The sequence below is a fragment of the Mya arenaria genome, chromosome 12, assembly GCF_026914265.1.
Source record: "Mya arenaria isolate MELC-2E11 chromosome 12, ASM2691426v1".
In the NCBI taxonomy this organism is placed as follows: Eukaryota; Metazoa; Mollusca; class Bivalvia; order Myida; family Myidae; genus Mya; species Mya arenaria.
In genome coordinates this window covers 27,089,675-27,105,923 of record NC_069133.1, presented here as the reverse complement: position 1 = coordinate 27,105,923, position 16,249 = coordinate 27,089,675, and the positions used below count along the sequence as shown (strand labels likewise).

At 35.2% G+C, this 16,249-nt stretch overlaps 1 protein-coding gene across 2 annotated transcripts in view; it reads right to left on the bottom strand.

Annotated features, from left to right (window-relative positions):
• Positions 1–11,858, bottom strand: part of LOC128211600 (hepatocyte growth factor receptor-like) — a 34,535-nt gene extending 22,677 nt beyond the window's left edge. The window contains exon 1 of one of the 2 annotated variants that reach the window (XM_052916581.1): positions 11,503–11,858. The gene's annotated coding sequence lies outside the window, so the exon portion shown is untranslated. The remainder of the gene's footprint in view (positions 1–11,502) is intronic. The other variant, XM_052916582.1, reaches the window with a different exon arrangement.
• Between the last annotated feature and the right edge of the window lie 4,391 nt (positions 11,859–16,249).

Below are 16,249 nucleotides of genomic sequence, written 5' to 3'. Positions count from 1 at the left end.
GATTTTCTTCTGTTTATTAAGTTAAAGTAGAACGACCTGACAAATGTACCAAAAACCACCAAATAAGTCAGATGCCAGTTTTGAAGATCTACAGCATATATTACATATTTCTAAGGGGCTTCCCGGGGGATTTGCTTTGAATTCCAGGGAAATTTGATATTAGACAAGGGTATTATTACGCAGCGAAATTAAGTGCAATATCGACATTTATAATATGAGACTATATACAAAAATCTAAATGAGTATTTACTTACAAATTTATTGCTCTTGTAAACATACAATAAAAGAAAATATATATTATAAACATATTATAAAATCATCGTCATGTCATTTCATAGCATAATAATATAAGACATTCAAACATTATATAAAAAATAAGACATTTTGAATTTACAGCACTTGAATGTTTATAAACTTTACTTAGCACGTTCACTTTATTCATTTGTTATAGCTCTGAGCAAGATAAAATAAAATATTTTCACTATAAGTTATAATTTATGAAATATTCCAGCAATGAACTCTTATTACAGTATATGGACTAAGTCAACTCATAATCTTATCTAGCCAACGTTATTAAAAAAGTAAATATAAAAATAAAATATATGCGACGGAAGTGAAAGCAATGTCAGAAAAAAATTCGAAATCGGCCAAATTCGACCCATACAGGAAGTTATAAATGAGGTTTTTCTTGGTAAGTAATGAAACCCACTTGAATTTGGTTTGTGGTCACCAAGTCGGAGAAGTGGATTTCCTCCGGGTTCTCTGGTTCCCCCCCCCCCACATCACAAGACCACACTTGAATATAGAGCGTGACTTTGGTGTATGCCCTTATTGTTTGTCTACATATGCCTTTGTTTTTGAAGACGAATTTCACATGATTATGATTGTACCTTGTATTTAATTTTGCGAAATGAATAATTAAAATCTAACTAGGTTACAGAAAGTCCTACGGAAGCAATATTCTGCAGCTGTTTGTCAGAATACTTGTACTCAAAACACATTACTGTACTGACCGCCAAGTTCATTTGCAACTTTTTTGAAACATAACGATGCACTCTTACTCCCAAATAAGATTCAACACAATTAATAATATTGTCTTAATTTTCCAAAATAGATGTATAAATGTCGAACACAATGGTTCTTGTGAAGGATGACGAGTTTAATTTAAACGAAATGGGCATAAAACACGGTAATTTTACCTTATGAGACTATAGTAGACCACAGTAAATCTTTTAGCATTGACATCAATCATTTAATATTTTTGCGCTTTCTGCTATTAAATACACGGTTACAATCTTGTTATCAGAAATTAATATTTTCCATTAATGCATTATTTAGTAAGTAGATTTATCATTCAAAATGTATGTTTGTTATACATGTGTGTGTATTGATTTTGCATAAGAGCGTCACTTTAAACTTATCAATGACAGTTGATATAACCATTTTGATCGTAAACGTGTTGTTACCACAACCTGTAAAATACGCACCTTATTTCTGTATCGGATGCTTTTGTATGCAATATTGATGAACAAGCATACTTTAACTCATTCTCGGCACCCCAGCTTATCATAACATATAGATACGCTGGGGTGCCGAGGATGACTTTAACTAATAACAAGTGTATGTATACCTTGTAATAAATTACGTTATATATGCTAGGTAAGAAGGCACTATTTTGCTTAAAATAAAGACTTGAATCAAATATAACTTTTCTTTTAATACACCATTTCAAATAAAACAAAGGGCAGTCTATGCCGCTTAAAGAACCTAGCCTTCTTTTTATAATCGAAGTTTGATAAGGTGATTAGTTTCATCAAACATTTCGACAAACCTGTTGACAAAATAATGTTTTGACAGTGCTCCGTCAGACGGCAGTATTGTGAAAAGGTTTGTCAAAGTGTTTAAAAAAGAACTGAACTCTCAATCAACCTCTTGTAAAAGACCGAAGGCGGGGCTCCGTTAACGGCGTAGAATGTGCCATGTTTCATTTGGTGAAGAAATCGTGCAGTTATCTTTGTTTAAAGTCTTTATTCGAAGCAAAATATTGCCTTCCGACGTAGCATTTATGACGCAATTTATCACGTTATATACACCTACTGTATAAAGGCATATGTTAAGAGTTCATATTGGAAATCAAAAGAAAATGGAGCGAGGGCAGCGATGGTGCAGGCCGAGAAAGCTTGCACCATTTTCTGTACATCGTCAAAATGAACTTTAACTTTAACTGGTGATCGCACTTATTTGACCCACTAGATCCTCATTTTCTGTAGTCACTTGGTATTTTGGCGCAAAAGTTAATCCGCCCACAAGGCGTTAGTTTCATGAAATGAGTGTCGGGCGATGGTTAATTGTCGAGACTTTGTGAGCAGGGTGCAGTCGGAGAAAGCTCGCACCATTTTCTGTACATCGTCAAAATGAACTTTAACTAATTTGGTGATCGCACTTATGTTTACCCTATATCATGGACTAAAGGAATTATTATTCCTGTGCCAAAAAAGGGGGACTTAAATTATGTTGATAACTATAGAGGAATTATGTTGACAAGTATGTTTTGTAAAATATTTTCATTGTTGTTGGACAGTAGGGCTCGGTCTTTTGTTGAAAATAATAATTCTTTGTCCGATTTTCATTTTGGGTTTAGGAATAAACGTAGTATTGTATACTGCATATTTGTATTACAAAATATAATTAACAAGATAATTAAATGTGACAAGGGTAAGCTTTAATGTGCATTTGTTGACTTTAAAAAAGCTTTTGATATGATGTATAGAAATGGTATTTGGTTCAAGCTTTTATTTCAACCAAATGTTTCGTCAAAATATGTAAATATGTTAAAATCTATGTACGAGTACGTTAAATTTTGTGTTACAGTGAACGGAAAGTTGTCAGATTCGTTTGAAAGTTATATGGGTGTAAAACAAGGGGAAACATTATCCCCATTGCTATTTATTATTTTTATTACTGATATGGAGTCACAGTTAGAAAGTGTTAGAGATGACTTTGAAAATTTAGAAGAATTACAGATGTTTATGCTTCTTTTTGCTGATGATAATGTTTTGTTCTCTAAATCTGTGGAAGGCCTTCAATTGTTATTAAATCAATTGCATGATTATTGTTTAAAATTGAATATCACTGTAAATACTAATAAAACTGTTGCTATGATATGCAAGAAAGGTACACGGAAAGAAATTGTCAGTCTATTTTTTAACAAAGTTAAACTGGATATTGATAATAAATTTTGCTATTTGGGAGTAATGTTATCATCCAATGGAAATTTTTCAATGGCCCAGAAAGCATTGTCTGAACAAGCATTACCTGCAATGTTTTCGTTAAATGCTTTGTTTGAAAAAGATACCCTTAAATGTACATGAAAAACTTAAATTGTTTGATTCAATGGTTTTACTAATATTAACAAATGGTTGTGAAATATGGGGATTCCATTTTGCTCCCGATATAGAAAGGGTTTATTTGATTTTTTTAAAACAATTACTAAATGTTAAATGTCAAACAACTAATGCTACTGTTTATGGTGAACTTGGCAAAGTGCCATTATACGTTATACGCCAAGAGAGGATATTGCAATATTGGTATAAGCTTGTATATTCAAATGATAACCTGTTGTCTAGATGTTTTAGATATTGTAGTTCACTAAATATAAACAGCTCATGGTATTCTGATGTTAAAAAATTGTTAAATAATTTAGGATTTAACTACCTATGGGATAAAAAGTCAGTCACTAAATTACAGTTGTAAAAAGTTATTGAAAGATTATGTGATAAGCACATGCAGAAATGATTGAAGATGAATATCATTTTATTCTTGTATGTCCATTTTATTGATATTAGACAAATGTGCTTACCACGATATTATTGCCAGTGGCCAACCAAGAAAAAACAATGTAATTTGTTAAGTTCTGAAAATGCAGCATTGTTAAGGAAACTTGCTAAATTTGTTTATAATGCCACTGAAAAGCGCAAAAGTGCTTTAATTTAATTTAATTATTGCCTTTTATTATTTGAATAGCTATTTTTATATTTGAACTTGAATTTATGTTCTTCTCATACAACAATGATGTCAATGATGTCAATACTGTTTTATATTGCCGCCGTGAATGTGAATGTATATATATGCATTTGGCTACAAACATGTTAATGTTTATGCCTAATAAAAGTTCTGTATTTGACTCACTAGCTCCTCCCTTTCTGTAGTCACGTGGTATCTTGGCACAAAAGTTAATCCGCCCACAAGGCGTTAGTTTCAATAGATGAGTGTCGGGCGATGGTTCATTGTCGGGGCTTTGTGAGTAAGTTATAAAATAAAATAAAATGGTTTGATGTTTGTTCAAGAAATAGAGAAAAAAAACACCGAAACATGAACGTTTATGAATGGTTCTTTCGTTTAAAAAACAAACACATTGTTGATATTTAGATTATTAGAATTACCTACGCATGTTAGCATAAATTTACTTGGATGAACTCTTTCATTTTTTTATCTATAATGATCAACAAAAGATCGCACATTTTGGTACTGATTTTTTCTTGATTGGCTGTATTGTAATGTAGGAGGAAGTGCGATCATAGTACGTTGGTGTTATTGGTTATATGCAAATTGGCATAACCAGATCTCCGTGTGGATGGGGAATATGTGCATAAAAAGACCAGTCGACCCCTTCAGGGTTGAGCATGGTTTTCTCTTAAGGGATCTGTTGGCTTTGTTGGGTTCGCACGTTACAGTACATTATAAAGAGGATATTAAAGGAAGAAAAGTAAATGAGAATTTGTATTTGGATAGTGTCAGATAAATAAATTAATTGTGCGCTGAATAGTTGTTTATACGATTTGATAGCTGAATACACATCTATTTTCAAATTCGTGTTCATGACGTAAGCTTAAACTTCCTCCAGACAACGGCACCCGTAATTGCCAATCATAGTTACTTAGCGCATGCGCAGAGGGCAGAGCGATCTCATTCGGAACTCCTCGGCAATTATTATCGAAAACAATTTCGGATGTATTTAGAACGGTTTACATACTCAAAAAGCGGTACTTTTAAGTCCGCTGCAAGTAGATCGCGTAGTAATTTTATTTAGCAGTTAAACTTTATGACTTAACTCTTGGGAATCTTAATTATGTTTGCAATAATACACTTCACTGACAATCAATTTAAACTTAGATTAATAACTGCAACTCTAAAACACTACACTTAATTAATGATATAATTCAAAAATTTACGAACTACTTGTATGTATATGTACCGGCATACATCCGAGATGTTTTCGATAAAAATGGCCGAGGAGTTCCGAATGGAGCGATCTATGAAAAATAAACGACCGTACCAAATCATGTAGACCGACGAAAATAAATGTTAATATTCACCTTCAAAGCTGCCCTACATACTATGGAGTTACTGTTACAGTAAAAATGGGTAAATCATCGATTGCCATTGGTCTGCGGACTCGCTGTGCTCGCTAAATTTTCTGTAGATCGCCAAAATAAACTCTAAACACATACCTACACTCGCGTAACATCGTGCCAACGAAAGTAATAAATATAATGTTGTAATATCTTGTTTCACAATAGAAAGGTTTCAGCTATAATAATAATCTGTGGTTATATATACCCCATTTCACATATTTCACTAGATCTCACGATTAAATTAATAAATATAATTATCTACAAAACGACACTACGGTACGGTTATTTTTTTCAATAGATGTACGAGAGAATTGGACTCTCATATTACCACTAGCGGATCCGGGGGGGGGGGTACGTCTCTAAGTTACGCCCCCTCTATCGTCGAATTCTGGATCCGCCCCCGATTACTTAGGTGAAATGATACACCAACACTTTGATGATAGTGTCATTGTTGGGATAATGATTCAGTTGCACATAAGTAAAGAGAGGAAGTTTTAAGTTTCATAATGGCGCTCCTTTGAAACCTACAAGTGCAATACTTAAGTTTTTCATATTTATGGATCCATACACGAGTCTAACAATACTTCCTGGTAAAAAAATGGCATTAAAATCATTTAAATGATTTCAGCTAAAGATAAATGATTTCAGCTAAAGATAAAAACAAAAAAACTCGTAAACACTATCGATTCTCGTTTAAAATATATCATTTTAATGAACTTTTTCTTTATTAGTTTTTCGAACGGATTCGACTAAAATTGATTGACACATTTGAAGATTGGGGTCATCTAAACATCGCACATCGTACAGTCGCTTTTGAAATTGACATTTCAGTAGTTCTAGTATCTATTCCGAAACTGATTTATTTATGAGTCAGTTCAAGCAATGTCTTTTTGATGTTGCTAATAAAACTTTTTTTAATTTTATTTGTGACACTCGCTTCTTGTTTAGCTAACACTCTTATTTAAAATCAATACATACACATGTATAACAAACATAATTTTTGAGTGATAAACCTTTAACTATTACTCAATAATGCATTTATGGAATATATTAAATACTGATAACAAGATTGAAATTTAATAGCTGAAAACGCACAAATATTAAATGATTGGTGAATGCTAAAAGATGAACAGTGATCAACTATCGTCTCATAGTGTTGAAAGACCGTGTTTTCTGTACTTTTCTTTGAAATTAAGCGTTGTATCCGTCATAAGAACCATTGTTTTCGATATGTATTCATCGTTTTCATTGGTAAATCTTATTTGGGAGTACGAGTGCATCTTTAAATATTACGATTTTTATCCGTATGATAGTTGAAAATATGGCCCCTATAATGTTGTAACGCGATTTCCGAATAGAAATATTCTAAATGGTATCCTAAAACCCACGGTATTTAAAAAGGGAATTTGTGCTGATTGAAGTGTTTTGTGTTATGGTATAAGGTTAGGTGGGGTGGAATGAATAATCAAGCTAATACAAAGCTTAGATAAGTTGTCTTTTGGCCTTTAAACCTGTTTTTTTTAATAAAGTACATTGTTGTTCGGGCGGTCGGTCGGGTGGGCGGCGCCAAACTTACCTATGAAACTGAATAACTTTGGTTTAGGGAAGACATATCATAATCGTCAGCCTATGTTACAAAGGCCTATGCCCACAGTGGATTGATGACAAGGGCTCAGAACACACTATACACAGTGACTAGTTTTAACATACACTTCCCATGGTCTTTCCCTTATATATGCATTCCTACTCCCAGATAAGCTTTACCTAAATTAATAATATTGTTTTAATATTCAAAAAGGATGAATAAATGTCGAAAACAATAGTTCTTATGAAGGATACCGAGTTTAATTTGAAAGAAATGGGCATAAACACGGTATTTCTACCTTTTGATACTATAATAGACCACAGTTAACCTTTTAGCATTCACCAAATGCCAAAATTATATTTTACACACACTTGAACCTGTAAATCATCACTATAATACATTGCCTTAAACTGTCAAATCTCATTTTATGTGTAAGACAATGTATTATGTTGATGATATACATGTTCAAGTGTGTGTAAATTATAGTTTTAATCTAGTTGAACTGATTCATAATGACTTTAATGTGCCTTTGTCATCAAGCCATTGTGCCGATGTCATCACAAACACTGAACTATTTTGGGTCTTCGGACATAATGTTTAAAATGCAAATTAATTTATAAAAAAATATGCCTAAAATAATGAAATAATTAACGTATATCAATTTCTTACATACTTCTTACGTTAAAAGGAGTGTCATCGGTGCATCATTTTCTAACCGAGTACTCGATTACTTTACTCATGTTTCACTAGCGACCACGACTTGCATCCGTGAGGAATCACGTGATTTCAATCATTTATGGGGTTCTCACATGGGTCACCACGGGTCACAACCTGCGCGATGTAACAAAGAAGTTAGTGACGTTAATTTCTAAATAACTATTTTGACAGAAAATATATACAACTAGTCTTTTATAGGCTGAGAAATAAGTTCATATATTTTCTGTCAAAAAAGTTTTTTTAGAAATTAATTTTACTTACTTGTTTATTTACATCGGTTGTTACCCGTTGTGACCCATGTGAGAACCCCTTTGAAGTCACGTGATTCCTCATGGACGAAAGCAATCGTAACAACTCGGCCATCTCCGGCAAGCTTCGAGATAGATATCCTGATACTAGCCGAGGAGTTCCGATTGGGACGAAAGTCGTGGTTGCAGTAGTGAAACACGAATAAACTATTTGTGATAGAAAATGATGCACCATTGCAAACGACTCGATTGTTTTGAAGTATTAAAAAGAAATATAACTTTTCTTTTATCTTTTATAAAGGTTCAATATAAAGGTTAAAACTAATCTTATAAGTTTGTTGGATTATTGATACTTAATAAGTCATGTTATTTCATTACTTTACTTTTTATGACGTCATCTGTCTGACGTGAAATTAAGTATATAAAATGCGCAATGCATGTTCATTCCTTCGCCTCAGTCATGATATAAAACAGTGACTAATACTCTTTGTTATGGTATTAACCACAGTGATTTGATGGGAATGAGATCCTGCTTTGGTGTCATTTGACCTGAACAAAATTTAGTGACATTTAACCTAAACTATTTAAATTCAGATTGATGGTGTAGTCACACTCTAGCGTATGATAGAAACGTATGTATTGCGTGTGAAACTTTTAGAAAAAATACTTATACGCACAGTTTTCGAGCGTTCAAACCCGAGCTATCGACGACAGTCCTTTACAAACGTATGAATAGCGTGTGAACAGCGTTTGTACAACGTATAACCGACGTACAGGTAGCGCATGAGAAACGTTTGCGTACGGGTGTTAGCGTATGTCAACTTAAGTAACCGCCACTGTAGCGTTTATCACCGTGTGTGTAGCGTATGCAAGCGTATGAGTAACGTATGCATAACGTATGTGAGCTTATGAGTAACGTTTGAGCTGAGACTGCATGTGCTGAGATGCAGAAAGACCTGGAGGAGCCTTTCTCTGTCCATTCATCGTCTAGACAAAGACCTCAGAATCCAGACAATGACATCCTCGAGTCCATGCAGAAGAGAGTTGCTGAGTCTGGCAGCATCCTTAAGATCGGAAGTTCCACTTTTTGAGGAATTTGACAGATATGTCACGCAATCCCTCTGGAGTAGTGGGGCAGTTCATCACCTCAGGCAAATAGTCATCGATTATGGCTTGGCTTTTGGCCTCTCTAACAACGACTGACATGGTGTTATGCCGGACCCTCCATCCATACTGCATGTTTGCATTAGTCTTTCCAGAGGCAAGATGACGCAAAGTCAATGCAAGCTTCAGACCTGGCTTTAGGGAAGGCCTGTACCTAGTATGATGTTTGGACCCACCCTCTGTAGCAGCTCATCATACATCTCAGGGGGCATACGCAAGAAGTTTTTAAACGATATGTGGTCCTCATTTCTGAGTTTAACCATAAGCTGGTCATACAGGCCAAACTGACGTCGTCTAATCCATGTTCTCACTCAGATTTTGGCGTCTTATTCTCCTCCTCCTTCTTCCTTGTCTTCTATTTCGTTGAGCATAATAAATTGTTAAATTTATAAGTTAGTAATGGTGTTGGAGAAGAGCTACCTCCATAGTCTCTCTGTCGATCTACAACTGACGAAGATGAGGAAGTGGAACCCTATATATATTTACAGCTCAACTGACTTCATGCCATCGTATGAGATGCGTACTTGACATAAGAGTGACGTACCTTTTGCGTCACTCTAGTGTATCAAGCTTATGTCTAGCGTATGATGAGCATATGCGTAACGTATATGCTATACGCTCGCATACGCTAAAAAAATTTGAACATGTTCAAAAAAAAATTGGCCTCTGCGTATAAGAACGCACACTGACGTATGTCAGCGTGCTTGGAACGTTAACAACTTATGCCTAACATACCCCTAACGTATATCTGCGTATGCGAGCGTATAAGCATTTTTTATCGTACGCTCACATACGTTAATGCCATACGCTATAGTATGACTGCACCATAATCAAAGGGGGCACTCCTACCGACTATCTAGCATAAAAATAACTATGAATTACTTCAGTTTAACAATGTCATAAAATGTGCCTATTCATTTTCTACAGGTCAAATTACACCAAAGCAGTAATTCATTCCTATCAAATCACTATCGTGGTAACCCGAATATTAAAGTGACACTCTTATTCAAAATCAGTACATATAACAAACACCAATTTTGACTGATAAACCTTTAACTACTAACTTAATAATGCATTTATGGAAAATATTTATTACCGATAACAAGATTGTAACCGTGTTTTTAATAGCAAAAGCGCAAACGTATTTTAAAAAATTGGTGAATGCTAAAATATTTACTGTGATCTACTAATAGTATCACAAGGTAGAAAAACCGTGTTTCATGCTCATTTCTTTCAACTTAAACTCGATATTCTTCGTAAGAACCATTGTTTTCGACATTTATTTATCCTTTTAGGAATATTAAAACAATATTATTAATTGTGGTAAATCTTATCTGGGAGTGCATCTTTAAAGGAAAGACCATGGGAAGTTATGTTAAAACTAGTCATTATGTATTGTGTGATCTGTTTTGTTTTCATGTTTGTTTGTGTTTGTCTATTTGTCTTTCGGTCTTTCATGTGCTTGCTAAAGCATATGTTAATATAAAACACGAACTCAGTAAGAGTTAGGCTACAGGATCTTCACTGGCTTATCTATAACTGGCTTATCTATAGAGTGAAAATACACTTACAAATACAAGATACTTCACAAATGAGGAATTTTATCACGGTGTTCTTCATCGGTGAAAAAAGGATCGTATATAATACTTAAATTGTTATACAGATATGGTCAACGCGCAAGCGACACGAAGGAGTCTATATGTGGATGTAACTAAGTTTAATTTTTTCAAGTTAGTTAAGTCAATCAAATTTCAGGGGCGGTGGAAAAAAGATGGGGTGGTCGGGGATGAAAATCTAGCAATCAATTTTAATCGCCTAAGAAAAAAAGTTTCGTTTTCTACTTTCTCGCTGGTCGTGCTAGACAAAAAAGTATGTAGCATTTCAACGCATAAAACTGAGATATGTACATGTAATCTATGCAGTATTGGGTACTAGGGTTGGACCAAGGAATTGATGTTAAAAGGTGTGTTACTTAGGGCCACAGCCTTTTAACATCCCCCTCCCTCAGAACCGAAATTGAAATGGCTTTAAAGGTTGGCACAGGTATCTAAGGGTACCCCCTAAGAATATTCAGGGAAAGGGGAGTGGAGCCGAGATACCCCTCCCCCCTCTCCACACACACACACACACACACACCGTAATCCGCTTGTAGCGAGTGTAAGTCTATTTTACACAATACACTGCATAGCAAAACTAATTCATTTATCTTGAATTCAACAAAATGGTAGTTATCCAATGTTCAATGCATATGATTGTGATAACAAAGATTGAAGTGAAAAAAACAAACACCTTTAACAGACAAAACAGATAGCTTTACATAAAACTAAGAATCTAAGTTACAATTACAAGTATGAAAAGATGAAAATTATCTTACGTTGACTTCTGACTTTCACTTCCTCCTTTTTCTCTGTTTTAAATCACTGTGTTTCACTATATGAGGTGTTCTTTTATTAGGCTGAACCACTCAATGACACAAGAGAACTTAATCAAACTTTAATTGGTTTAAAATCCATATAACAAATCTCTGAATACAATGTGAAAGCTCCAACAGTTTCAAAATTCCGCGTCTCAATTGGTTAAGGTTTATGTTGAATATAAAAACTTCAACTCGAGCATTAAGTCTTCCGGGTTGAGTTATCAGGTGAATACTATCAGCGGTATTCTTCTCAGTTTAAAGGTGGTCATACCCAGACTGAATATGAGCATTTCAATGCGGTTATACCGTCGATAGGCATAGACGGATAAGTTTAATTATTCCGGCGCATAAGTATTCCTTATAATTTATGAATACAGTAGTTCAGTTCGTGTTTCCAGGCGCGTAGCTGCTTATACGCGAGTACTCGACTGAATCCACATGATTCTAAACACACAAAAAATCCGCCCAAAAAATCGGACAAGGTTGCAGTATGCGCACTTGACTACATGATCCTTAAACTGTCCATTTCAAGTACTAAAGAAAGCACCTCAGAACGCCCAGAATGCACCGGATTTTAAAATTTTCCGAGGGAGCATAAATAATCCCACGCACCCCCTAGCACAATTATGAATCCACATGAATAGAGGGCCCTGGTTTCAATTTCATTACAAATACCTTTAATAAACAGTTTGCTTTATAAACCATGTATGGGGTATTTCTCCTTCAGAATCTGTTTTCATACATTTATAATCTATATTCACCCTTATTCAAGAAAAGTAACATACACAACTCATGAACAACTGCATTTCCAACCGATTGGAGATTATATCTATGTTTCATACCTGTTTCTATGTTTTTGTTGCAGTGCATTATTTATGATAAACCGTGCAGTACGTGCAAAATGAATAACACATTGTCAAACCATTTAATGAATCATTTAACATCTTATTTATATGCGCGTGAACGCAATTTTGACAATATCTGTCTTCAGATTTGAATCAACATGTTCCAAACAGTTATTGAATCGATAAGAATAGCTCTATTTTTATTAAGTCATATGATCTTCTCGGACCGTACTTATTCGATACGCTGGCGCATGCAAGCCACACAGAGGACAAGGGACTCACTAGGAAAATGAAGACAATTGCTGACCGGGAGGGGATGGGGGCATTCGGAACTCCTCGACCATTTTTATCGAAAACAACCTCGGATGTACTTGGACGGTTTACATCCTCAAAAAGCGGCATCCTCAAAAAGCGGTACTTTTAAGTCCGCTGCAAGTAGATCGCGTAGTAATTTTATGTAGCAGTTAAACTTTATGACAACTCTTGGGAATCTTAATTAAGTTTGCAATAAGACTCTTCACTGGCAATCAATTAAAACTTAGATCAATAAATACAACTCTAAAGCACTACATTTAATTAATGATATAATTTAAAAAATACGAACTACTTCAACTGATGTACCGGTAAACATCCGAGGTTGTTTTGGATAAAAATGGCCGAGGAGCTCCGAAGGGGGGGGGGGGGGGGGGGGTACTCAGTGGAGTCAAGCCATAATGCAGGCGGTTAAGCGCGGGGAAAACTAGATCTCTCAGTCCGCGCATTTGGCAGCCTTGATGTTCTTTAGCTACCTTAAAGCTGCACTCTAAAAGATTGACCATTTTGACTTTTTTAAAGGTCGAAGATTTTAGCATCTACGTTCGAAAAATGTTTTACGGCTAAAAGCGTTACTGACGCTTAATCGGCATTAAACATAAATTTTCGAACGTAAATACGTAAAAGTGCGATCTGATATTTTACCAGCAGTCTTATATATCTGGTTCGCATACCTTAACTCAAAAATTGGCTCATTCTAAGTAAAAAAAAATGAAAAAAGTTGTCAAACCGGTTCATCTGTGAGAGTGCAGCTTTAAAGATACCTTAAGATTTAAAACAACTGATACTGGATGAGGTTGTCTTTATATTGATTATAAGATAATATATCCACGACTGTTACGCCTATTGTCAATATCAAATTTTCAAATCAACATTATAAGGCCTAAAAAAAATCTGTTTCGGGTAACCCGACCCTACCTATAAAAATGAGCCCACCCTAACTATTTTTTTTCCGTTTCTGAGCAAAAAAAATCTTCGTTAGCGAATAGAGAGTTACGAAGGGCGGATAAATGCAGATTTTAATCAGAATTATTGTTTATATGATAAAACAAAGTCAGGCAATGGCAGTAATGTATGAAAGATTGCCATGTGCAATAAAACACTCTGAACTTACGACAGATTTTGAAAAAAAAATCCTACCTACCCTACCTAGAAATTTTGGGAAGGTTACCCTAAACAAACAATTATTTTTGGGGCATTTAAATGACGACGGATTTTATTAGTAATTCTTCTAAAGATAGATAACTGGATACGGTGTTTCTTTCAGTATACAAAATACATTGTATAGCATTGTGTTATAATTTAAACATGAGGTGTCTTTATGTAGTTTATTGCGTTTGTTAATAATTTTTGTCAATGTTTGGTTGTTTTTCATATGTATACAAACATCGAAAAGGTTTAAAGTAGGCGAAGCCCAACCGTTCAACCTATCGTGCAGATAAATTAACACGTAATTTTCTTATACCAAGATATCACTAGCCGATCGGGGTGGGGGCGCACCCCCAAAACCGTCCCAGCTTATTTCAAAATAGAAATAAAGTAATAAAATACGGCCAAAATGCACCATTTCAGACTAGAAAATGGTAAAAAAAATTCTCGGGGGAGTACCGCCAACCCCCCTCACGACATTTAAAACTAAATGATTCGGGTTCTGACGGAGGACGCAAGTCAATAGGTAACGCTCCTAAGTTACGCACCCTCGGTAAAATCTTGATCGCCCCTAATTCTTTTCAATGTTCGATTGTGTTTTTTAATATATATACCTCAAATTTTAAAAGGTATAAAGTAGGCGGAACTCAACATTTCAATACCTTTCGTGCAGATAAATTACAACGTCATGCACTTATACCCAGAGATCACTAGCGGATCCAGGGGGCGCACCCGGCACACCCCCTAAAATCGTCCGCGTATAATTTTTATTTCAACATAGGAGAAAAAAGTAATAAAATACGCCCAAAATGCACAATTTCAGACAAGAAATTGTAACACATTTCTTCGGGGGTACCGCCAATACCCCCTGCAGACATTATAAACCAAAGCAGGTACCCAACTATCATCAATCTAACTATCATCAAACTTACAAATATTCTCGCTCTGTCTACTTTTGTTTTCATCCATGCTCTCTTTTCTTCTTTTTGTTACCGAAATCATCATTTTTATACACTATTTCAAACGCATACTTTCGTTCTCTTAAGATAATATTCTGCATGTTTTCATTAACAACATATATACATGTAATTAAAATTGTCTAACCTTCTCATTACTCGGCATAACGTGTAACACAATTCTCACGGAGAGAAACTTTATAAGCTATGCTTTCGTTTTAATCCGATTCAATATATTAATGCAAATACTTAAATTATATTTAACGTGTATTATATGTATATATAGATATGTTGAATAAAATATGTTTAAATCAAACCAAATAAATTTCGGTTCTGAGGGAGGGGGCAAGCCAAAAAGTAACGCCTCTTAGTTACGCCCCTCTAACATCAAATCCTGGACCCGCCCCTGGAGATGACGACAGACTAAAAATCCTAATCATGAACATGGCGTTTGAGTAAGAGGGGATGAAATGCAGGCTGTAGGGCTTAAACAGTTTTCCAAGCAGTTTCTATTCATTTTAAGGTCTTCATACTTCTTTTATGCAAATATCCAGATCAAAGGGAACAAAATGACCCGATATCGCTCACCATATTGGACAAAAGGGTTCCAAAAGTATTGCTCGGACACCATACTGGACGTCCCCCACATATACGCCCGCCCGCCCGTACTCCGCAGGTTAAACTATATAATACGTCACGTGTTTTATTAATCACATTGGGTGAAGGAATTTAATATAGAGACCTAGGGGACAAGTTTTTGAAATTATTTTGAAATCGGGTCGATCAATGGTGTCAAAAGAGTAGATTTAAAAAGTTTCCATATAGACAGACATATAGTGAATACTAGCCCAGCCCCTGGTGGTCATGTTTATGAAACAACATGGGGTGGAGGCATATGACAGAGGCTCACCTAAGCCTTAAGGTACAATTATGTGACTTTAAAAAAACAACGGTCTAGCGGATTCTGAGGAGAATATTTTCAGATAGATATCGCGAAAAGTAGCCATGCCAACCAAAGTTCTGCTTGGAAACTCATTTATTAAAGGAATCTTTGAAGAGGACCACACAAGGAACACCCCTGTTAAGTTTTGTTTGAATAGCTACAGTCGTTCAGGAGGAGCTGTTTGAAGGAAAATGTTGTCGACGGACGGGCGACGGATGACGAACAAATCACCCTGTCACAAAATCTCACGCTGAGCAGTGTGTGCTCAGTGAGCAAAAAACCACAACAGTACAAGTCTGAAATTGAAAGCTTTCAATCCATATTTCAGTTTTAATCCCGAACAATAGCATCCCCGTTATTTTGCACGGTAGTTACTGCACGTTGTCATTGACAACATGATACAATCAGTTTCGTCACCCACAACCCTCGTGATTTGGTTGATAGCCAGAATTTACGTCCAATAACAAGTCTTATACCAATAGGGTTCTCTTTGTTTTCAT